This window comes from Perissodus microlepis, chromosome 20, assembly GCF_051167445.1.
Source record: "Perissodus microlepis isolate ML-2025 ecotype Zambia chromosome 20, ASM5116744v1, whole genome shotgun sequence".
Lineage (NCBI taxonomy): Eukaryota > Metazoa > Chordata > Actinopteri > Cichliformes > Cichlidae > Perissodus > Perissodus microlepis.
In genome coordinates, this window is record NC_140480.1 from 9,145,576 (window position 1) to 9,171,286 (window position 25,711).

General features: G+C 40.6%; 1 protein-coding gene across 2 annotated transcripts in view; it reads left to right on the forward strand.

Annotated features, from left to right (window-relative positions):
- Nucleotides 1-25,711, forward strand: part of mtcl2 (microtubule crosslinking factor 2) — an 85,871-nt gene that overhangs the window by 21,145 nt on the left and 39,015 nt on the right. The gene's annotated exons all lie outside the window — the stretch shown is intronic.

A 25,711-nucleotide genomic window follows, 5' to 3' on the forward strand; every position in this document is an offset into this window, starting at 1 on the left:
TTTTGAAGGCTTTTCCTTCAAAACACAGCAGCTCTCGAGTCATCTGAATAATGTAATGAGTCATAATGAAAAAATTCACAACCCTTTGTTTTCAGTTGTCAAAATGTCAGTTTTCCACAAAGCTTAATTGTTGGCCATTAGAAATGGATACAACCGGATGCTAATCTTGTTGCTATGAAATTTCTTCCCTTGGAGTTATAATTGTTATTTATAATGTCATTTTTAAGCACAGGCTTTAATGTTTTACTTTTTACTATTAAAAGATCCTGATAGTTCCTGGTCTTTGGAAGAAAGCTTTCATCCATCTAAAGCAAAATAGCCCATTGGCTATTGTATTATGTCACCAATCGTACACTACAGAGCTACAAAGTCTCACCAAGTGGAAAGTACCATGGTTATTTCTCACCCAGCACAGCAGGCTGTTGACTGACTGGATGCCTGATGTGCTATGAACTAACATGCTGTACAGTGCAGCGAGGAATGCCCAGACCTCTACATTGGAGAGACCAAACAGCCACTTCACAAGCGCATGGCACAACACAGAAGAGCCACCTCCACAGGACAAGACTCAGCTGTCCATCTGCATCTTAAGGATAAAGGACACTCTTTTGAGGATGCCAATGTTCACATTTTGGACAGAGAGGACAGATGGTTTGAAAGAGGAGTGAAAGAAGCCATCTATGTCCACTGTGAGCGACCATCTTTGAACAGAGGCGGTGGTTTACAACACCAACTCTCTGCCATCTATTATCCAGTTTTGAGATCCCTTCCCAGACGCCTTAACGCCCAAACACATCCTGGGCCATCTGACCTCAGGAATTCGCATGATAAGGTGGGGCCAGGTTTCACAATGAACTCACCCGAAACTCTGGCTGATTGGGACCCACACCCAGTTTCACACCTTGGCTCAGGCGATTAGAGGATCATCAGGGGGTCCTTTTGTCCCTCTGTGGGGGGATACTCCCACTAGGTTTATATCTGGGACTCTCCACCATTTGACCTTAGAACTGAAGAAGCTTCTCGGATGAGAGGTGAAACGTCTTCAAGTAACTTAAAGAAGTCCAGACGCTTTTCTTTGCAAGCTCCTATGAACTAACATGGTTTCATAAGCTGTGTTTTGGGACTGCTGTGCAGAGTCATGCTAACCCTTCAGTGAAGGGAGTTCTTCACATAGCTGATGTGATTCAGAGAGCTGTGTTCGTGTGCATGTTCATCCACAAAGGAATGTCTCACTCATCTGTGTTTCACCTTCGACTGCACAGTACAAACACAAGAATTCAAGTACATCACAGAAAAGAGAGAGATAAGAGCGGCCGCCTTTCAGAGAGTGATAAAATATACACAGATATGCACAAAAAAAAATACGGTAAAGATAAACACACTGGACAGAAGGGGATTTAAGCACACAGACAGGAGTGCATGCAGTCAGTAAAGGCCTTGGTATTTCACAGCTGTAAATGAAGTTTGTGAATTATTGATTGTGTGGTGACTGCAGCCCACGGTCTGCACTGATATCGATATTCTTTAAAAAGAAGAGGTGTGCGGTGCACTGGCTAGACCTTTACTGTGCTGCTGCTGCTGCTGCTGCTGCAGGCCATCAATACCACACTGGAAACAGGAGGATTAGTTTCTGTAGAGTAACAGTTTTAACGATTTAGCTACATAAACAGAAGTAATGTCAATTAGAAACAGACAAACATGTAATTTGATTGTTACATCTCGTTTGAATTGTCAATATTCTTTTTTAGGTTTTGCTTTATATGTATCATGTGTTGCTATAAATGGTAAAAACTATACATTAGAGGTTGGACTTATAGGTAGGTTTCTGTATGCGCATGTTTTTGTATTATATTAATATAATAAAAACACATTTTTAGCAATCATTGTCAATATGCTTATAGGCTGCTATCATTTTTTAGTTTGCCAGTTGCAGAGTGGAAAACAATGATAGAAACAAGCACCGCTGTTGCATGTTAGCTTTATATTATCATTGCCAAATCTTCTCTTATATGCTAGTCTTTGGCAGTTGTGTGTTAACCTTAGGTGCATTCACATTGTTTATTAGTTGCAGTATTTTACTTATATGTTTGTAACATATTAGTTTCACTGACCGCAAATGATGCCTCTTTTATGACATACTTAATACTTAATCACAGCAGGTTTGGATGGTGCACTAGTGTTATTATGTTAGCCTTCTCCATTTGGTCACTTGAAGGTCAAGATCTGCCATATTTTAGAAAACTATGTCAATTTTGATATAGGGAACGATGTCATTTATGCATTGATATAGACTTCATTAATCCCACACTGAAGAATTCCAGATTATAATTTATTTTATTTATAAAGAGTGACAAATTTCTCAAACCCTTTGGTCCAAACCTCCAAATGTCAATTTGGGTTGAAAAGGCCACATCATAATATTTCCATCACTTTCATAATTACATACCGAAAAGCCTTGTCTTGATTCAATCTGTGCATTTTTGTGGACAAATTAAATCGTTCAGTTGATTTTTCTTGAATTTGTCTCCTACTTTATGTATTTTTAAAAAATGGTTTATGTAAAAGTTAAGTAAGAATTATAATTGTTGCTAGAGTCTGACCGATGTAGGAGTTTGAAGACTGATACTGATACCAATAGTTTCTGATTTAAAACTCTGATATTACATGAGCCGATATTTTTTTTTAATCCAGATAAAACAAAAACAGATTTCCCCCAAATCTGTTACGCATAGTTTATTATTATTATTAATTTACTATGTTGTGCCCAAATCTGCTCAGCTCAGATGATTGTTGTGTTTGCGGCGTTCGCAATAGGGAAGTTTGCAGAGTGCTCTCTGGTGTAAAAATCAAGACTGAAATGAAACCTCACAGTATAAAGTGCCTTGAGACAACTGTTGTTATGATTTGGTGCCATATAAATAAACATGAAGTAAACCGAATTGAAAAAATCCTTTGAAGGGTCGGGTCCAGAAGGGCGTCCAGTGTAAAAACTGGAGCTAAAGCTAATATGCGGATGCATCCATTGTAAATGTAGGAATAGCTGATAGTTAATTATCAGCTGTTATAAATATCAATACTAATAGATCGGAAAATAGATAATATTGGTTGATATTATTGACCTGGCGATAAATCAGTTGCCTCTCTTGTACAGATGTATACGCACTGTTAGACAAACATGCATAAAACACAATTAATTTAGTCAAACAAGCAGAAGGGCAATGTTTTCTGTCATTCATTTTCTCCACCCTTGTTTTCCTTTACCCTCATCCCTCTCTCACAGCCCGGCTCTCCCTTCCCCTCCTCCACTGCACCTCTGCTCTCCTCCTGCATCTCCCCATTTGTTATCACCTTCTATTCTTCCTGCCTCCCTCCCTTCCTCCTCTCCCGCCGCTCCCATAGAGACGCAGAGGAATGCTGATGCGGGGATTTCTTTTTCCATCTCTCTCCTCTCTCCCTTAAAATCTCTCCTCTGTCCATCTCCTCCTGCTCCTCCTACTCAAGCCAGTCCGCCCCCTCTCCCTCCTTCATACCAAAGCCCTCACTCCCTCGCTCACTCATACCTCGCCTTTTTTGTCTCGTTTCCTCCCCTCCTCTGCTGCTGCCATCTTCCCTTCCCTCTCCAAAACCCATCGATCCACTCCAGCTGCTTGACCTTTGACAGAGGCAAGGTCGGATGTGATGAAGGGAGGAGTGGGTTAGAGTTATCGGATGTTAGGGAAGGATTGATTGAAGGAATGGAAGAAAGAAAAAAATCATGGTTAAGAAGACAATAAAGCTGAGGTTGCAAGAGACTCTGTCTTTTGAATACAAGCCAGCCTGTCATTCAACCAGAGACTTTCTTTCATTTTACTTTCCTTCACCCTTTATTTACGTCTTCTTTGTAACAATCAACAGAACAAGCAGCTCTTGTTTCTGGTTAATACCATTTATGCTGTCTGGATGTTGTCGTTCAGTGAGCCACTGTATTCACTGTAAATAGGTACTATCATTATAATAACACCAATTTACTGAATTTTAGTGAGTTTCTGTTTCGCTTAGTGAAGGGCAAAGGTGAGACGGATGAGAAGAAATAAAAGGACACTGACCTTGTAATGCAGATATCAGCAGATCAACGTCTGATACTGCCTGGAAGTATTTTGCAGTAACAGCATATCTGTCTGTTGGTTTAGGCCAAGGTATAAATCTAAAGTTTTGCCACCCTGGATAATACTCAATTCTTTATTGACTCTTTTTTTGATAAGGAATGTATCCATGTTGCAGTGCTGCTGTGCTCCTAGCACCAATCCAGAGCTGTCTTTGTTCACAGAGTGCAATACAAGCTGACCAAAAAAACACAGAAGCTCCCTTTCCAGCCATGGCCACGCTGCCCCAAGCTGCTTAAACACAAAGGAGCAACATAGAGCTGAAGGTGAAAGATGAAGAGGTAGACAGACGGGAGGGAGGTGAAGCTGGGGGATACAAACAGCATAGTTCGTTTGTTGGTTGGTTGGCTGAACCTGTATATTGGAAGAAAAGAAGAAGACATAAAACAAAGAAATTATGGAAAGGAGGGTAAAGAAGAAGAAATTAGGGCAAAAAATACTGACAGAAAGTGGAAAAAGGAGATGATGAGGAGCGGGAATATACCGTGTGGGTGGGGTCTTGTAAGGAGGGCTGGCAGTGGAGGAGATAACAGCCTTAATTGGAAAAAAAAATCCTCAGTGACTGGAGGGTGAAGAGAGAAATGTGGCATGTCATTTCTCTTTCTGGTGCTTGTTTTTATTCATTGTGCATTTCTCTCTCTCTTTCTTTCTCTAATTGTTTCTTCCTCAGATTTACCCACACACACCATTACCTCTCTGCATGGGTTTAAATCCCATGTTTCCCTTGAAGGTCATTCAGCAGGGATCATACTCCCTTTCTGTGAGAGTGTGTGTGTGTGTCTGCATATGTGCATATGAGGGTTCAGAACCTGTCAGTTGATGATGGTAAGGGGACTTCTGTGTATATGGGGACCTACACATTTATATAGTTGATTTGTTTTCTGTCTGGCTTTATGAAGGAGAAGCAGAGTGGTAAGTACTTCTAATCACAGCCTGTATGTTTCAGTCCTGTAGGGCTGTTTCCTTTTTGTTACTTTTAAATGCCCCTCTCCACTCACTCTCTCTAATTCCCCACTTACTGCTGAAGGAAACTGTTCCCTGTTATTCCTGTCTTTCAGGAAGTGCTGCCTATTGTTTGCAGCAAGTTGAGGGATGTGGGGCAGGGGTAGCCAGAGACTTTGGAGTGAGCTTTTGTGCCTGTATGTGAGTTGACGTGTTACTGGGGATGTATTTGTGTCAATACCGGCCTAATATCTTAAATTTGAGGTTTTTGTCTGAAGATAACCTGAAACACTTGTGGAAACAGTGAAGCAGCACTATATTAATAACACATGTTAGTCATTTTTTAAAATGTATTTATTTACTTTTCCATACCAAACAAATCACGACACTCCATGTCAGGCCAACAGTGAAAGCTGTGTGTTGTCTTCAGGGACACAAGTGTTGTTAAATGGGTCAGAGCATCAAAGTGGTCCACATTTGAACTTATCTGGGTCAGAGTGATTGATTAAGGTGAAGATAGGCTTAGTCGAACTGAGAGAAAAATCAGTCACATAACCCCACTTCACACCTGAAACAGGGTAGTGTGTGTATATGTGTGTGTACATGTTTAGACATCTTCGTGAGGACAGAAAATTAGCATACTGCTATATTTATGGGGACCAACAGTCACTTATGGAGACAAAGTTCCTGTCCCCATTAGTTTGAAGGCATTTTTGAGGCTCAAAATGTGGTTTTAGTGTCAGGTTTACAATTAGGTTATGGTTATGGTTAGGCTAAGGGTCAGGGTTAGGCATTCATTTTTGATGGTCAGGGTTAGGGTAAGCGGCTAGGGAAAGCATTATGTCAATGAGATGTCCTCACTAAGATATGAAAACGAGTATGTGTATGTGACTTAAGGAAGACAATGAGATGAAGAAAAGTTTTGGTGAACACTTTCAAAAAAAGAGTAAAATGATAGGCGATGACAGTCTTTCTGTAAGTGAGGAAACCTGTTTACAGTGTGTCAGGATGCTGCACGGCGTAACTGAGTTAGAGCATAACACAAGACTAGAGCAACATAAAGAAAAGCAGAGAGACTGAAAGTAAAAGGGAAGAGAGAGGAAGAGAATCAAAGTTCAGAGGAGTGACAGGTGAGAGAATGAGGAATGGAAAGAGATAAAGGGAACAAAAGAGGGAATGGATTTAGATTGTGAATGGCAGGTAAGACTGCTGTTTAAAAATGCGAACAAAAGCGAGTGATATCGTGAGAGAAGAAGAGAGGAAAAGTGGGACAGGGGAGACAACATAAAACATATTTAAAAAAACATATAAAAAACAGAATCACTGCAGTCCAGGCACATGGGTTCAGGTGGCGTCAAACCCTCATATGAAATAATCTTCAACCATTCCGACTTCGCCTTGCACTTTCCATTATGGCAGGTGGTGCTTATGTACGGCAGTATTGCATAATTTTTATAACTGTAACTATACTGTACTGGACAAAAATGTGCTCTGTGAGGGCGTAAAGACCTTTTGTGCTACATGTTAAGAAATATCATCAAGGTGTTGATGTGTATAAGAATGGGTTGGATGAAATTAACATTGGGCTGGTGGATACTCAGAAAACACAACACCTCTGGCCGTCACAGCTATTGGTGGGAAGAAGGCATAAAAAATGGATAAAAAGAGAAAGGAAGAGGAGACGAGGAAAGATAGGAGGGGGAATTTTGCCAGAAGGGTTTCTAGGTCGATGGGAACTTCAGTGGTACCAGTGGGACAGACAGAAGTCACACGCACAAATACACACAAACACACATACACAGAGAAAGAGAGTGATACATTTGTACTCATTCACATACACACACACATATACGTGTACTAGAATATAGAAAAATAGGAGAGCTGAATGTTCTCTGGGAACTCAAAGCCCTTATAGGCACACACACACACACACACACACACACACACACAGAAAGAACGAGAGAGCAGTACAAGGGCGAACAAAGAGTAATGGCCTGAATCACCGCTTCTCCCTGTATATCACACAGACATCCACAGCTGGGCGCTCCGTACTGACTGAGGGATGAACACTTACACTGTGTTGTTTAAAGTTACTGACAGAATTATAGTAGTGCTAAAGGACTTCGCTAATTACATAATGCAGATAGGGTTTTTGCTCAACTATCAAGAATCATTATTATTATTATTTTTATTATTATTGTTATTAAAGCAACTTCTGTGTAAAACAGTGTGTTTCAGCATGCAGATTACACTGGATTACAAGGTGTTACTCATGGTGGAGAATAATGTGACTGTAGGTCTCTTAAAAGCGTTAGCTATCATAACCAGGAACCAGCACGTGCTTTGAAATGTTTGAAAAATCTCCCATTGTTTAACAGCCAAACGCTTTATAACTGCACGGCCTGTCATCATTCCCCCACCATCATCCAATCAATTTCAGATTAACTTTTTTGACAGTATCTCACTCGCTCGGGGGGAGATCAGAGCTAACATGACTTCTCTTCGCTTTGATGCTTTTATAAACCGATGATTAGCATTGTGTTCATCTCCGCCTGCGTGCTCCACCCCTTCTTTAGTGCCAATATTTGTGTTGCATTTTTCAACAGTGGAGCATCTTTTAGGGGCCCGTAGGGGGTGCAGAGGTAATTTCATGCCTCAGTAGATGTAACATGAGTCTGTCTGAAGATACCCCTGCGCACTGAAGGGCAGAGAGCTGGTCGAGTCACGGATTGAGACACTGGGAGATGACTGGGGAGCAATAACAGTGTAAACACTCAAGAGGGAAGGGGAAGAACAGAGGGTTGGAGGGCAGAACGAAGGAGGGAGAGAGGGTGGATAAATGTCAGGACAAAAGAGGGAGGGGATGAATTTGTAGCTCCCATTCGCTGAGAGAAACCCCACAGGGGGCTCAAGCTGGAGGAGAACACCACAAACAGGCCAGTAATGCTTAAATCGCATTTACATAGTTTTAGAATCCTAGATGATGTCTTCATAGTTCTCGTTTTGTTCAAAAATTTCACTTTGAGTCGGTTATTTAACTTAAATTAATAGATGGTCAGAATAGTTGTCCAGATCGGCTGGCTCAGTGGAAGGATGTGCTGATAGCCTGGCAGCTGTTCTCCGCTCAGCAGTGAGAGAAGAAACAAAGAACGGGAAAAAGGAGTCTGGAAAAGGCTGTTTTCTGACCTGCATTTCAGATTGGCTGAGTGCCTTTAAAAGCTGTTGTAAAATATCCGATAAGTGCTCACCTTTGACTTCAGGACCACCTTTTTTGCTAATGCATCACCAGAAAATGACTGCTGCATCACCTCATTCAGATGTATTCTGTACCTCTTCAAAACATTACCAAAAGTTACAAAAGAAAAAGAAAAAAAAAAGTTTTGCAAAATGACCAAACCTTCTGGAACCACAAAGACGAGCGAAATCGACATCCATGAAAAATAACCAATATTGATGGTAGCATTTGACTCACGCTGCTGGTTTATAGTCAGTAAGGACACAAGCAACTACAGCTCAAATATTAGAAAATGTCAAATATAATTATTATTACATTTTTCAGCAGAAGGTAAGTAGTTGAATGTTTCCCTGAGAGCAGCAGATGGTCACATTATTAAGAACAACAACTCTGTAAATATCAGAAGGTTAAATATCACTGTCACTAGCATAGAACAGCACTATTCATCTACTCAAACACTGTCACAGTAGAACCTATATTATTATATATGCACATATTGATACTGGGCCTATGCTAACTGTGCTTTGGAAGTTCAAACAAATGCAGAAAACCCCAAAGTATCAAATGAAACACCTTTAAAGCCAATGTAGCTGTGCTGTCTCTCGTGCTTTGATATCATTTATGTTCTATTTCATTTAAATCTAGTTTTCTTTGCTTTTTCCTAACCCTCTAAAGTCTAAACCATGTGTGCTAACCCTAAGCCTAATCCCACATGCACTTTGGGATAGCAGCACCAAATTGTGCTTTGCAATGTCAAACTAAAACAAATACCCGAATCCCAAATATCGATTGAGAGGATCTAGAATATAACACTAAATGTGATCCTTGTCATAAAACACCTAAACAGCTTATGTGTTATTCGGAGTAAGATATATACACAAGACAGACAACATAAGCACGGGTATTTTGCTGGATTTAGTCTGTTTTTGTCGTGTAGGACTGTCAATAAATCCATATAACTGCACTGTTAGGATTACAAACCGGAACATAGTTTGGAGTCTGCACTTTCGACACACAGTGAAGCCGAGACTCAGCGAGGCTGCGTCTTGCTGCTTTGTCGTCTTAAATTGGTCACGTAATTTGGACTCCAAAGGGTTAGATTATGTCCAACGTTTGGATATTTTCAGAAAGAATGAATGTTTTTTTACATATAAAAGTGGCCAAATTCCTGCTTAAATACTAAGAAACAGTTCAGGAATTCACCTTACATTTGTCTGTATGACATGTGGTTTATTATTTGGCCCCTATAACTGAAGAACAGTATGTAATAGTTAATGCGCTCATCTGTATGTATACAAAGGAAAAGCCAAATGAAATGAGGTGGGAGGTGAGACTGGAAGAATGAATAGGAAATAGCCTGCAGACAGCACACTGTGCACAGACAGGACAAAGAATAGAGCAGGTGGATGATGGAGGGGAGGAGGGATGCTGCCTGTCTCGAACCCATTAAAAGGTTTCAAGCTGCTAAAGGCTGACTGGAGTGCAGATTATCTCACCTGTAGGGACGAACTGGGGTTGGCTGAAGAGGCTCCGCTCTGGTCTCTGGGGAGGACCATTGTATCTGGAAATGCAACACATTCACACCAACACACGCACACAAAGCAGGGTTTACTTGCTGTGTGTGCATTCTGTTGCGGTCGTATTTGTGTAGTGTTAGTGTGATGATTTATTGATTGTCTCATATAGGGGCTATATAGACCCAACGTTTCCCCCTGTGATTTCATTGTGCACTCTACTTTCCCATAAGTGCGAGTGTTTCCAACCACCTTTTTTAAATTTATGTAGAAGTCTACTTTTGTGAGTGTTAGCCGTCTAAATGTGCGTCGCATTAGACTGATGCCGAGCAGCTCTCAGCTCATGAATTACACATAAATTATGTGTCCTGATGTCAGTGGTAATTTGCTCAGCAGTGCATTATGCTGCTACCGAACGCCGACTCTGCCGTCTGAGTACAGTTATAGGATGACTAAAGAAGCTGAAGGCGTGTGTATGCATGAATCTATATGTGGTAGAGTTGTGAGTTTGGGATTTTGCTTCTAATTAAATGCCAAGTGTTGATTATTTTCACCTAACGGGACCGTTTTCACACATTTGGTGTGTAAGATGTGTTGACACGTTGCATGCGGAAAAGTACAGGTTGCTGAAGGCTCTTTAGCTTCCTATTGTGCATAATGATCGGTATCACACCATCATAGTTACTGGGAAACACATGAAGGGACAAACAGTGTAATATAAAATGAGTGAAAGTGCACAGACAAGCTGTTCAAAGCCAACGTGATGCCACTCTCACAACCGCTGTCTAAACTGTCTTAGTTTAGCATATTGACAACCGGTGTACCACATACTCACCTCAGTGTGTAGATCTAATCTTTCACTGGAACAAAAGCAAAAATAGATAGTGGGATGTTTGCATGATTTACACCAATCCAGAATTTCTTTCCAAGGTTTTTCAGTCAGGAGTAAATCGGTTCACTTGGCAGGAAGTCAAAAGGTCTGGAGCTGTAAGAGCAGTATAAACTTTACCTGGAAATGTTACAAAGTTGCCACATCCTAAAAGGCCGGATTATTTTTCACATTGCGTGTTTGTTCAATTTTTTTCTGTCAGGAAATGGATTAGACACAAAACCCGATCTCTCTGTGACATTTCAGATTTTTTCCAGCGTCACAGGAATAAAAACCTCTTTGAATGGCTGTTAATCTGCTCCACAGACCGTGCTGCAGCTTCAGCCTGTCTGTGGTTTTGCTGCTGGGATCTCAGTGTTCAGTAGATAAACTGGCTGGAGGTAGGCTAACTTGTGCAGAGCCGAATCAATAAAGGCATTTAAATTTTTAAAAGGGTAGAGTACCTTAAAATTTAATGGCATCACCCTTTGCTAAGTGAAAGGCTGTGGTTTCTGATGAGCTCCTCTGTGGAAGAAGAACCAAAACACCCGATACGCTAGATTTCTTGTTCGGTAGTGCTGCGGCATGATCGTAGCTGAAGTCCAGTCGATTTCCAGTCATAGTGAGGTTATTAATAATTACACTGTGTGGCTCACAGAATGATTTTTAAAGCCCCTGTTTGAAAATAAATAAAAACAGATTGTGCTGATTTTCAAATAACTCAAATACTTCATGTAATTCACAATATTACAAACAACAGAATCTTAATATTAAAACTGAGGAGTGTGTAATACTGTAATAGATTACTTCATCACTTTGTAAGGATTTGATGACTGAGCAGACCAGTTGCTGTAGCTTGAAACCCAAAAAAGTTATCGTGGTCTTCGAGTTTAGTCACTCAATACTGAAATCCAGTATTTAAGACTGACACAGATTTGAAAAAAAGATGAATGCTGTTTATTGAATAATGTCAGTACATCTAGACTGATATTAAGAAACTACAATAAGTTCGTATTGACCAAGATATTGGCCTGGTTTATTTATTTGTCTCGTTCCAAATAGTAGCAATGGGAAATTTTCCTAAATGCAACTGAGATCAAGAACAAGAAGTCAAAAAAATGTATATTTGTATTTACTTTTGGGGGGCATTTTTCACCTTTATCAGAGTGGGAGTAGTTAAAAGTAGGAATGAAAAGAAGGGGGCTGCTGCTGTGTGCCATACGATTGTCTGCTTGATCAGTGAACTAAACTGCCCATATATTTCATTTTTGTATCTTTATTTGGTGTGGTCATCCATCTCTGCTGGTCTTTTAATGCACAGGTGATCTGTCCAGGGTATACCTCAGCGTTTACCCATTGACAACTGCAGACTGCAGCCACTCTAAGCTAGACAAGCAGCTTGGAAAATGGAGAAATTGAATGTTTTGTATTAGCAGATGGTCCTCCAAGGGCCATGAATGAACAAAGACTGAACAAAAGCTCCAGTTTAAACCTTTTCGGCAGAAATCCACAGGCTTCTCAGTCCTACCCCCAGCGTCTGATTGACAGCTGGGGAATGCGGCGCAGAAACAAATGACAGACACGCAATAACCAAAACAAACATGGATTATGTAAAAATGTAGTAAAATGAGTTGAGGTTTTCTTAGCTGCAAGGACTTGGCTCAAGATACAGTGTTTAAAGTGTTTATTGCCTGGGGCTGAGAGGTCCGTATAGTATCTATTGGATGATGAATGTGGAGGTTTGGTGCTGATGCATATAAATGGGAGGTCTGCTGGGTATTGATGTCGTTCAGCCGTGGCTGCGCGAAACCACAGCGAGGAGATTAACATGGCTGCACACATGCAGGTAGGGTTACAAGGGTGTGCGTCTCTTTTGTTCCTAAGATCCATCCATTCCCCCCCAAAACCTCCTCTCTATGCCCTTTCTTTCTCCCTCTTCTTCTCTTGCTGTTGTTTCCCTCCCTCTTTCTCCTCCCTTTCTTTCCACGTCTCCCCCCTTCTCTACATCGCCCTCTTCCTGCTTCCCGGGTGACATCATCATGGCGCTGCCAGGCCTTGTTGTGATGTGGAAGTGGAGACGTGGAAAATGAATAGCTGGCACCTCCCGCTGATGATAGTCTGGCTGCACCGCGGTTACTATGGCGACATAGCCTGTGTCATGTGTGTTGCTATGGTTACCCTGCTACCGTGATGTCCCACAGCAGCTGTAAGCCTGGCAGGGTTAGCTCTGTACTCGGATTTGTGATTGTTTGCCATCAGAAATGCAGGATGATTATAAGACCAGAATTTTCTTTAATATAAAATGATTAATTAGAGAGAATAAAAGGTTTTTCCATTTAAATTGATGATGTTTGTTTAATGTGTTTTTAACGAAGTGTTGTTTGTTTGTTTGTTTGTTTATTTATTTTGAGTCACCTGGTCATGATTTCTAGACTGAGGAATTGCTGAGTTTTCCTAAATATATTTCTGCCATGGAAAGTGAAGTTTGAAGTTCCCTGATTATATTCAGAGAAGGCAGACAATCAGTATCTCCAGTACTGCTTAATGCACACCAAAATCGTCTTTGATCCGACTTTGATCTTAGGTGATCTAGACCAGTGAAAGAAGTTTAACTACACCATTAAAATCCATGAGATATCTCAATATAAGAAAAAGAAGTGCAATTTCAACCATACACATCAGTTCTTTTTCTTTAAATTTCGCTCAGTGTTTGACTCCCATAGTGAAACACCTCACTCTGTTATCAAAGAGCCAGGGATTATGTTAAGTAACCCAAAGTTTTTCTACAAGATAAAGAAGTAAAAGAAATATGTAAGCACGACTCTTTGGGCTTAAAATTACAGAAAGAGTTGTAATAGCTCATTCCATAGGCTGTCCTGTCAATAAAAAAAATGTTAATTCACTGAAAATGTTTTTGTTTGTTTTTGGGGTTTTTTGTTTTTTCCCATAGACCCATTGTGAAAAAAAAAAAAGGAAAGAAAAAAAGAAAAAGAAAAAAAAGAAAGAAATGTGAAAATACAGTAAAAAGTCCAAAGCTGTCCATGGGCCAGGTCTTTTGCTGAGCCAATCCTGGAACCCGGGCCTTATGTTTGACACTCCTGATCTAGATGAATTGACTTTGATTTTTTTTTAAACAAGCAGACTTTTTAATATTTTCCATAAGAGCTGTTTCTCGTTAAATATTTGTGATCCATCAAAACTGTGGGATCACAGCTGTGGAGGAATATTCATGGGCTGTTTGACTTTTCCTTGAACTCTCTGATTGGTGATAACAGCTGTGGGATACAGTTAAAAACAACTCAAAGAAAATTGTTTTCAGTAGTAGTTAAAGAATCAAATAGTAGTTTTTCATTTTTTTGTTAACTTTGTGGTTAAAATGTTTTCTGTATATCTGTATTTCCAACATGTGTCATCAGGTTGTTGGAACATCACAGCATTTCTTCCCCAGTTCTCTGCTCATTATTGGCTGCTCCCTGCAGTGACATCTTGATAAAGAAACTTGAGCTGGCCCCTCTGGGCTGTTATAAAGCGATGAGTTACATGATCTAAAAAGGATCTTCTAACATGTCTCTTCGTAGTATCTCAGTGTCAGGATTTCATAGTAAGGCTGTGTTGCATAATTCACAGTCACACACACTTGCTCATTTAGATCTGTGCTGATGTCTCGTGTTTTGACGGTTGGTACGCTCCTCACGGACTCTCCTCTTTACTACTTTGGTTTTTAAACCTTCATTTCTACTCTTCTGCTTTTTCTCCTTCCTGACATTTCCACCTTTAAATTAAGAACATAAATAATTGGGGTTAAAGTGCAAAGTACTTGAGATCCATGGCATTCATGGACTCAGTCTCACTTTGACCATAAGTAGAAAGCTCATGTAGTTTTTCTGCTGTCTGCATTGATTTGAGACGTCTTTACTACTTAGTTTTTCCAGCCACAAATTATGCAGTCTGTTCATATCATGAAGGTCCTCATGAGCAGAAACATTTTTATCTGTCAGCTTGCCAAGTTTGGTTTAAAAAGTGAGAATAAATCTGAACCTGCTGTGTTTGTTGGTGTGAGTGTGTCTTACCCGGGAGTGGATCGATGCTGATTATATTCAAAGACATTTATCACCATCTAAAACCTCCTTGAGTGCCTCACTGACTGCGGCAGGAGTAATTTGAATATTATAACCTCTTTCTCCAAACAGGCAGCAGCATAATATTGTTTCTTTGTGATAATTAAATCGTCTCCCAAGCAATTCCTCAAACCGCATACGAATTCTGAAATGAATGTTTGTAATATTTGCCTTCCTTAAAGCAGAAGCACACAGCTTTGCTTAATGCTGTTTTTGTCTCAAGTGCATTTTGTTCTTGTGTGCTGTGTAAAGCCAGTAAAAGTCAAATAATAAAGCATCCAAACAGAAAACTAGAGAAACTATGGGCATATTCATAGTTTTCACTTGACAGCTCCTTGGGGCAAAACAAGTCTTTCGTGGCTGCCTGCGAATGATTTTTATCAGGTTTGTGTAGCTCAATAATAAAACCAATGTTTCAGATCAAAGAGACTTTATCAACAGATAGTTTGCTCACTTGTAACAGATATGGATCTGCTAATGCACAAGTCCATTAGCTGTTCAACTCAATCAGTTCCTGTTTGTTCCTATGTTAACCCATCTCCATAACGATTAATAAAAGTTTTCGTCTAATTGAAGGCGCTTAAAAAAACCTAATATGTGAACAGTGAGTTGAGACTAACAGTTTGCATTCTACCCTGTGCTTTTGTCATGCATGAAAAATAAGTAATGGCTTAATGTAAGAAAAAGATGAGGCAGTGTTATTGTTCTGCAATACTATCTTTCTCATGTTTATTTCACTGTGAAAGGTTTGACTAATTCACTTGTAGCATGGCGGAAAGCCTTACCCAATCACCCAAGTGCACAGACAATGTGTAATAGGGCAGAATGGAGCGGTGGGTATCTGGAGCTCGCCTGAGCAGAGAAGAGGAACTCTAATGTAATCACACACTCACTGACTGCCCGAAAGAGAAATAGAGGGATTATTATGTGATGACCCAACTGGTGGTATAGGGGCTGATTGTGCAACAGCAAGAAGGGAAAAGTGGCTCCAAGGGTTGCTGTGTTAAGAACTATGACAGAGATGGGAGGGGAGGGGAGAAAGAGGTGAGGAAAAAGAGGTCAATAAAATGATGAAAAGAAGAAAGAAATGACTGTAGCTGCATGACCTGACTTAGCAGAGCAGGCAGACGGGGCTGTGTAAGCATGTATAAGCATCCAATATGTGCTGTGTGAGTAGCGTGCGTCAGATTTAATTTCCAGCAGCGATATTTTGTTCCTGCATTCTCACTGATTCTGTACACCAGACTTCACGTTACATCTGTTAGCAAAGTGAAATAGCTGGGCTAAAGTATTAGATGTACAAGCTTGTCACCCTGATATCGAATACATATCAGGAAATAGATTTTACCTTCTTTTCTTCTATGCTTTCTTTCTTTCTTTTTTAGAAAAATGGCAGTCTGAAGCTTGTGTCTGCTATGGCATTCAGCAAACGTTTGTGGGTTTCTTAAATGTTATTGTGAAAGTGTGGGGGGGGAAAAGAAAGAGTTCTTTGTGTGCTCTGCCATGTGACATCAATGCTAGAAGCAGAACTATTAGAAGTGTTTGTTTTAGCGAGCGCAGATTTAGATCTAAACAAAGCGTTTTACCAAAAGATGCTCCTGGTGTCTTCAACTGTGAAAAAAATGACCGAGGCAAAGGTGATCCAGAGAATTGGTATTTGTAAGCAGCCATTGGACAGTTTTATTGCGTTTTAGTTTCCAGGTGACCAGGTGGGAATGGAAAGTTTGATGCGGTTATTGTAAAAGGACTGAGCAGTTCTCAAACAGAAACCTGAACCGAATAAGTTATTTGTGAAATGTTGCACAACACCAGCTGGTATGTGACAGAGGCTACGAGCTGTCATCAGAGTTTTAAAATAACAGTATATTAATGAAGCTATTAGCACCTTCTTAGTTCCTTGCCAAAAATACTCAGTGATGATCTGTTGCTTTCTCAGAGTTAAGTTACTTTTGGCGGAGGGTGGGAGGGTTTCTCCAGGTTTAAATCCACCATCTGGCTGGGGGCCTTTCTGTGAGGAGTTTGCATGTTCTATCCAGGTACCGCAGCTTCCTCATACATTTGTGGGGTTGGGTTAATTGGAGATTCTAAGTTGGCGTCCATCTCTATGTGTTGGCCCTGCGATGGACAGGCTACCTGGTTAACCCTGCCTTTCGCTCTTTGCCAACTGTGATAGGCTGATAACTGGGAGTTACTTTTGTCATTTTTTGAGCTGATTTGAAGCAAAATGAATGAGGATGTGGAAAGCACATAAAGTACTGCTAAAAAGACTTTGACATGAATCTGGATGTCAACAGAGAAAATGAAGGAAAAGTTAAAAATATGAAGACAAGGCGGGGATGAAATGAAGCCAGGATGAGTGTGGGAACACAAATAGGTGGAGTTTGGAGAAGAAAGTCAAGAAAACAGAAATGTGGTGATGGAAATGTATATAAGGTGGTGTATAGGAAATAAGAGAGAGGTGTTTGAGGAGTGGAGGAGAGACATGTTCAGTGGAGTAGGTGACTGTGTAATCCCACAGTAAAGGAGATTTATCTTCGTGCCTTTGCATGATGGCAGAGGACACCAGTGGACCATTAAAGAGTGCATGGTTTCATCAGCTGATCATGATCACGTGACCACACTGTGGGTTTTAGCCTTCAGAGCACTTTAATAACAAGTAAGGAGGCTCTGATTTTTTATGTTAGAGCAGTTAATTACATGATTGCTGTTTTTTTAATCATCACATGTCCATTAAAAAACAAAATGTACTTGCACAGAGCATTGTGTTTAGGAAACTGTAGGTTATAAAATCGACACTTTCAAAGGCTGGCATGAATTTGGTCATTTATTTTGCAGCAAGAAAGCAGGGGAGCTTAATGTTTAGACTGTTATTAGATCAATAACCAGTACAGTATGCAATTAAAGGTTATCAAATGCAGAAAATGTAAACAGAAAGGCATAAACTGAATATGCTGACTGAGATAGTTATGTTAGGAGAAAAATACAGAATTTCTTTGAAACATGAGCGAAAAACCTGGACCAACATATCTAAATCCTTTCAACAAGGAATAAAGAAAGAGTGCGACTCAGGTTTGCTCCCTGGCACTGTTCTCTAAGATTTGTCGGATGGACTTCAGAAACATTTTAGACGATCCCTCCTTTAAGCTGTGCAGGTTTGCCAGGAAGTGAAATTGTCTGACGTAGCTTTAAATATGAAAGGGATCCTTTGAAAGTGTCCTCTTGCCAAGGTCAGTTTACTGCAGGTTTGTCCTCTCCTACAGAACAGAGCATATGCCGTCCAGAATGGCTGGATTCAGCTGCGTTTCGCTGATTGTCTCATGTCATCGGGGTTAGCTATTAGCCCACATATTGCAGGGAATTATGAGATTGCTGCAGTGCACAAGGCCAGACCATCACTGTTTAAATGGCTAATATTCACTCTGTTATGGCTCATTAACCTGAACCCTGAAGCTTGCTGCGGAGAATCACTTTCTGTCTCAAAGGCAGTCTTGTTATATGAGCGTCCAGGCTGAGGAGGCAGTTATTGTTAATATGTGCAAAACTAACTAAAACCTGTTGAGGAGTCATCCGCTTATTTATTATTTCAGACTTATTATAAATGGTCTAATGGTCTGCTTCCAAATTAGGCTCTGGGTGCTCTCATAAATAGATTTCTTCATAATTAGTGGGGGGAAAATTGCCCACAGCAGAACTACAAGCCCAGACTTAAACCCTGTGTGATTATAATTTGACAGAAAGTGGATTATTAAACTCCCACTGCTGAAGGTTTCTGACAGTGTAATGTTCATGTGAGGATGCTGCTGGGCACAACAGAGAGGAGACAAATCCGTGTTGCCACTATGAGACACTTCCTGTGAAAGACCTGCAATCTGTGGGAGAATGAGGCAACACCAGAGATGGGAGCTGACCTGCACCTGACCCCGAAAGCCAATTTAAGCCGACCCAGGAAACAAGTCAGTCATGTAGCTGCTTTGATACAAGCACACCGTTTAATTTCAGCTGTGTAGGGGCGGGCATATCTAAGGGCTGTAGTTAAGACAATACATAGGTGAGTGTACCAATTGTTTTTCCCGGCTTACTGTATATAATGTGAATCAGCATGACATTGCTTCAAATGCTTGTATACTGAGAAGACTTGGACACATTGACTGTATCAGTACTGTGGTTTGAGCCATTTGTAGCTGAAATATAACATGTGGGGAGAAAAGCCTGTAAAACCCTTTTCAGGGCTGAAGTAACCAAACTTCTCATTAATAATAAATTAATAAAGTCATTCATTAGGATAGAGACTTGTTCTTCTTGGCACTAAATAACCATCCAGGGGCATTACCAAGATGACTGTTGAGTGTCAAGACACAGAGTCTGAGACCTAAGGTGCTGTGCAATGCTAAATGTAAAATGCTGTAGGGTAAACAGTCCAATATAGATGACAAACATATAGGCTGCGTCTTTACCCACACCATGCCATAAGAGCTTAGGTCACTGGATGTCTATTTCACGCTCTTTTGTCTTTATTATGGACTGGTTCTTATACTGTGCTAGTCTACCTGAGCACTCCCAGTGCTTTATTAACCTAATGAAAGTTGGATGTGGTTAATCAGTGACGCTGGTGTCAGGATTTCCAAGCATTTGCTAAAATGCTTGGAAACTCCTCGAGTTATCTTTGGGTACTTTGAACAATCCGGTGATTGCCTCTGTAGGTTGCAGGAGGTTCAGTAAGGCACGTTTGTGTTGTTCTGTCAAACAGAGGTCAAAAATGTATTTCTTCCCAGCTGGTCTCCGTGTAGATTTGATCGAAGCGGTGAAGCAGAACTAAGTGGTTCAGTGCGGATGTGTATATGTGTGCATGCGTGTTTTCCTCTCCTGGGTGTGCATCTGCCAGAGGCTCCACCAGCTTAATTTATTACAGCCAGACAGAGAAAAGCACAGCGGCCCTTAAATGTAACATGTGGGTTGAAGACTTTGGTATTAGGAACCATCGATTTATATGAGATTGGATGGATTTTTGTGGTTCAGCAAAAGATTGAAAGATCCTTTTGTCTTCATCGGGTCATTACTGTTAAACTTTGGGATCAGAAATAGAAATATTGTTATCTGCCATCATTGCTAGAGATTTGTACTTTTGTGTACTAATTCTTTTATGTTTTTTTTTATTTACATTTGCTTGTTTTAACTAACTTAATTTTTCTTTTTGAATTTGTTCCAGGGGTGCAAGATGCAAAATGGCATAAACACTCAGCAGCTTTGTTTTTGCAGGAATATAACCAGAATACAACCAGTTGGCAATCAGCTTTCAAAAATCAACATTTAACCCCTGTGTGAAATAAAGAAGTATTCTGAAAGATATTTTTAAATGATTGTGATTGTAAATTATAATGTAGTGTAGTGACGATCTGATAAGCTCTCTGAACTAATTTGATGATATTTTGTTTTCTCCAAGTCTGCCCTTTCTGTTCTCTCTGTCCTTCTCGTCGCCTTTCCCTGCCTTCATTTTCCTTTCTTCTCTTCCTCTCCTTGTAATTTATGACGCACTAAAGTTTATTATCCCGTGGGCAAAATCTGCTTTGGAGACAGTAACAGCCACGCGATAAAAACATAACAGCTCCACATTGATGCCCTCCGTGTTCATTAGCGTTGCTCATCTCCTGTCGAGGGTGACAGTCACATCCCAAGTCCTTGTAGCAGGTCATCAGGGTCGATAACTGTGCTAAAAACTCGTTCTCTAACTCACAGCTAACGACTGAATGCCTGTGTTTCTTTGGGTGTGGTTGCGTGCATCTGTGCGAGTTACATTAGCCACAATAATCAGGTCACAGGAGCCGGTAACTGGGTTGAATAAGCTCACACTGTGCCATGTGGAGAAGACTTGTTTTTCCTATTAGCTGCTAATGTTTGTGATGTAATTATAAATGCCACATCAGTCATTGTTAATAACACACACAGGAATAATTCAGGCTTTATTTCTGCGATTTGTATTACTCCTAAAAGACGGAAGAAGCTAAGTAAAGTGAGTGGGAAGAGTGAGAAGAGCCAGTCCTGCACCCAGCATGTGAGTCTACATCCACTCCAGAACACTGGAAGGCTGGAAGATGTATGCAGTGGTAATAATGAGGAATTACATTTTTCCCCTAATGCACGAAAGCATGAAAGAAGAAGACAGATCTAACTTTAAAAGTAGCTTCCTGGATACTAAATATGCACGGTATGAACACATGCAGTTTTTTTTCCTCGCATAAGCAGTTATTACAGGTGGACAAGACAAGGTCACAACATTTCTTTCTCCTCAGAAAGTGAGGCTAAGGCTCCAATCAGCCTGTCATACCCTGTTTGATTTCCTGTCACAGCAACTGATTGCCTGGATTTGCGGGACCCTGATGGAAGGAGAGATAAGAAAAAAAGATGAGGGGAGCGAACGGCGAGGCTAGGAGACGAGTGGTGTGTTTAATGTCTGTCGACAAACACAGGAAATCTCTGACAGTTAAGGGAAGATACGTTTCAGCTGGTATGAGAGCACGCCTCAAGTGTTTTGCAGCTTCATTATGCGTGAGCTCAGTTATCAGGATGTTAATTAAATCTAATGAAATCAACAGTTTAACCCAGACAAACACCGGGGACAGGTTATTTAAGGCTTATGGTGCAGATATCTTCTTGAATGTCAAATGAAATTATAACCCCAGCAGGAGTGGTCAACGTTAGAAGGCATTAAATCCTAATTTGCTCTGCTCTGATCTGGTTTTGCGCTTGTTTCCCACTGGCATTGAAATTAAAACAGAAGGTATTGCTCTATTTATTATTTGTGAATAAAAGTCTTTGAATTTTGAATAGTCTTGATGAAATTAAACCAGGTATCTCGAAATCTGGACAGATTGAGTTTTTCCCTGTTTTACAATAACTCAGAAAGTATCGCGCTGATACCACTTTTGTGCCTGCGGGTGGTGCCTGTGTTTGGTCTTTGTCGTTGTGTTTGAACTGTCAGACACACCTAAAAGGTCACCAGAACCCCGACATGTCCATCAGAGTCAGGCTTTGTTCTGCTGTCAGTGAGATCAAACAGCCCGTTATTATTCAAAGCACAAAGGGCTTCACTTAGTCTGCTTTTATGAACCTCACAATGGCTTCCTGTGGCCTTCTCCTGTGGGACCGACACACTGTTAAATTGAATTATTTTTAATTTTTCTTTCATATGCATAATGCGTACACTTTGCGTGTTTAAAAGTTCACATGACAGTTAAAATAGAAAAAATTAACAAAGAGATGTGACGTTATTACTGCAATTTTCATTTGATACTTGCGCTCTCTTTTATCTTTACATCAAACATAAAGGGAGTATCGCTCCCACAGACTGATGGAGTTTATGCTGCCAATTACTGGACACACAGTCAGCCTGTCAGACACGCTTCACTTCACTCTGCACTTTTGCACATACACATGAAGTACACTCAGACCGTTAGCTAGCGCACCCCATGTGTCTGTGTGTGTGTGTCAGGTGTGAAACTGCAAATGACAAGATATACTGATTAATTAAGCATGTGAAACCCACTTATCAGGAAGCTACTGACCATATGCATGAGTGCAAACCACTCATGAATGTGTGTCATATACATTAGTTAATTTATAGTTAATTCACCTCCTTATTTGCTTAAAATGTTTGTGGAGATGCCCAAACCTTGTAGAATAACAGTGTATATGTCTATGAAGAAATAGAAATGTCACCAATACTGATGAATCTTATCTTATTTGCAGATGGGCTAATATAATTTGACATGTCTATAGGGGCCTTTATAACAGAGCATCCATACTAGTAACACTGTGCTTGCTACTAATGATATCCCACTCAGCTTCCCAGGATCCTATTGTATGTGCCCAAAATACAAGTAGTGCAACATTTGTACTTCTAAACCAGAGCTCACAAATTGCAAGATAATCATCCCGCAGTAATGATCCTTTAAAGATTCAGGACATTTACCCTTGAAAAACACACACAGTAATGTTTATCCCTGAGTTTCTTTCTTTGTTGCTTCCTTCCCACCGCAATCTGACTTTCTGTCTGATGCTAATCTCGGTGATAAGGTGCACGTGGTTAACTTTGGGCTTTTCCTCCATTCCCTGTTGAAAACATAAACTGTGAGGCAGAGGGCCTGGCTGCAGGAGAGCAGAGAGGTGTTAACTGTAGATGATGCTCTCTATTTATAGGATATAACTGGGTGCTGTTTTATGCTTTGCTGGGACATCCTCTGTCACGCACACCAGATGGAGACCCGGTATGTTGGTGAAAGAGCTTGAGTGTGTGTGTGTGTGTGTGTGTGTGTGTGTGTGTGTGTGTGTGTGTGTGTGTGTGTGTGTGTGTGTGTGTGTGTGTGTGTGTTTTCTCATTCACATATGGTTTCTCTCTGTGACTCTGAGGTAACACTTGCTGTCAGATCAGGTGCCTGCCACAGAGAAAAAGGGGGAGGAAAGATGATGTTTAATGCTTGTTTAACCAGACCAGATGGCAAACGAACACACGAGGACTGAAACCAACTGAAAGCCTACGTTTACAACAACTTCCTCTTAGCTTAACACCTCCCAGGACAGCAACCTCCTTGCGACTTGCAACCACTGTTTTCCCTAGTGTGATTGTACCATAAAAGACAGGTGTTCAAGTTCAAGTAGCAAATAACAATTAAAACAGTTCCATCAGGACACGTCTTATACGTTTTACACAAAGTATTGTTTTTTATAAAGCGTCGGGTATGATCAACAGCAGCCAAAGATGACTTCTTAAAGAAAGAAAATGTTCCTGTGTAAATAAAACTGCAAAGACAACTTAAGAGCCGCTTGCAGTCCAAGAGCGACTGCACAGCATGACTCTTAAAACATAAAAAAGCATCAAACTTGATGACTCATTTTCTTGCAATCATCTACTAAACATAAGAGTTACTAGGCAAGTCATCATTAAGAGTCACAAAACCCAGAATCATGTTTGCAGGCTGGATAATATGTTGCACCGAGTAGACTGGAAAAAGGTTTTTCCATGCTGCTCCCTGTGCTAAACAATAAATCAGGTTTATGACAGTTTCACATTGGCCTGCATTTGGACAGCCATTTTTAAAAATTATGTCCAAATATATGCAGAGAAATATTGTCGGTGGAGCTTTTTTCTCTGTAATGAGAACGCAAGGACGAATTGGAGGAGAAAAAATGATTGCGAGGAAAAAGAAGTGTGGCAGGGAAACACTTTACAGCCTGCAACGAGACATTTGTAATTTTGTCTTATTTCCTTTAATGCAATTATTATGACTGCAGAATTATAGTGTCATATTATTCTTATTATACCAGTAAATCTTTTCGTCATTGCCTCTCCTTCTCTCTGTGCCACCGCTGACAGTCCGTCATGATGTCACATGCTTTATATTCTTACATGACGCACATAGGGAATGTGCTGTTAACGGTGTTTATGTAGATATATATGGTTTCTTTGTCTGCCCTTATTAGCGAAGAGCTTACTGAATGACAACAAATAAACAGGAGAATAAGAGAGGCAGTTGTAATTGGTCATCAGTCATGGTTTGGGTTTGAAGAGGTGAAGCTGTCAAAAGCCTTTTAAGTGTCTGGGCTTCCTGTACTTTATTGTTTCTGATTTGTTTTGAAACACCTTCTTTCCTTTCCTTCTTTCCTTCTTCTCTTCTTCGACCCGCTTATCATTCATCCTGCCCTCCGTCCCCTTCACCCCTCCCACATTTCCTTCTCCCGCTTCCGTCCTCCTCTTCGTCTCTCTGTCTTTTCACTAATGTGTTGCCAACAGGGTGCCTTAGCGACAGGCTGCAAAAGCCATTGCCAAGGCAACATATTATGGTCTGCAGTTGCAGAGGCTTTTGTCGGGAGGCGGGGGGATGTAAATGGATGCTGCATCCTTAGCTCCCTGGATTTGCTTCTCAGATGAGAGGAGGTCAGACGATCAAATATTAAGAGTCTGATGTCTGTGATGCACCTGTCTGGATGTCTTACTTAATTCTGACATCACCATGGAGGGTTTCTAGTAAAAGCACAAAATAAGCAGACACAAATACAATTCAGTATCAGTGGTATCAGTGCACTGGGGCAAACTGCTTATAGTGGGCACACACAAAACCTTATATTGTGTACAGGACTGTAGTGACGTTATATATTATATAGTTATAAACTATCATTCTAGATTGCAGTGGCACATCAGCTGCCAGTTTTTACTACAATATATCAGGATAATCTGGACGTTTACACCATGGCTGCTTTGTGTTCTTGTAGATGTAGCAGTGTCTTAATATTTTGATCAAATATCATCCAGAAAATGCCAAAAATGTGCCCGTCTACTCCAAAGGCAAAATAAGAGCACAATAGGAAATAGAAAACAAGTCCCTGAGGGGCATATTTGGCGCTTGTGATTGGCACACAGTTTAACTGAATAATATTGGTTGTAACAATTGATAATCAATGGAATAAGGAAACTTTTAAGGCGTTAGGACCCTGTGGACACATGAAGAGAAGGAAGGAAGGAGGTGAGAGAGGTATTTGGCATTAAGGGTTGATGTCTACTACACGCACGCACACGCACGCAAACACACTAGTCCTCCTCTTAGGCTGTGCTTGCTTTGTTCAGCTTCCAGCTTTACCAGGCACACTCATAAAAACACACAGATCCCTTCACTCGCACACGTAGTGGGCTGGACTTTATATTATGCACGCCCATGTTGCAGCTTAACACACACACACGCACTGTCAAGGCACAATGTGCACACTGTACACATATGAATAATTCAGATCAATACCACTTGAAGACTGTTCATTTGCGCAAGGTCACCTACTAACACACTGCCTTAATAAGCAAAGCGTCTGGAGACACACTTGTGATATAGACTGTCAGCTTTTCTGTAATG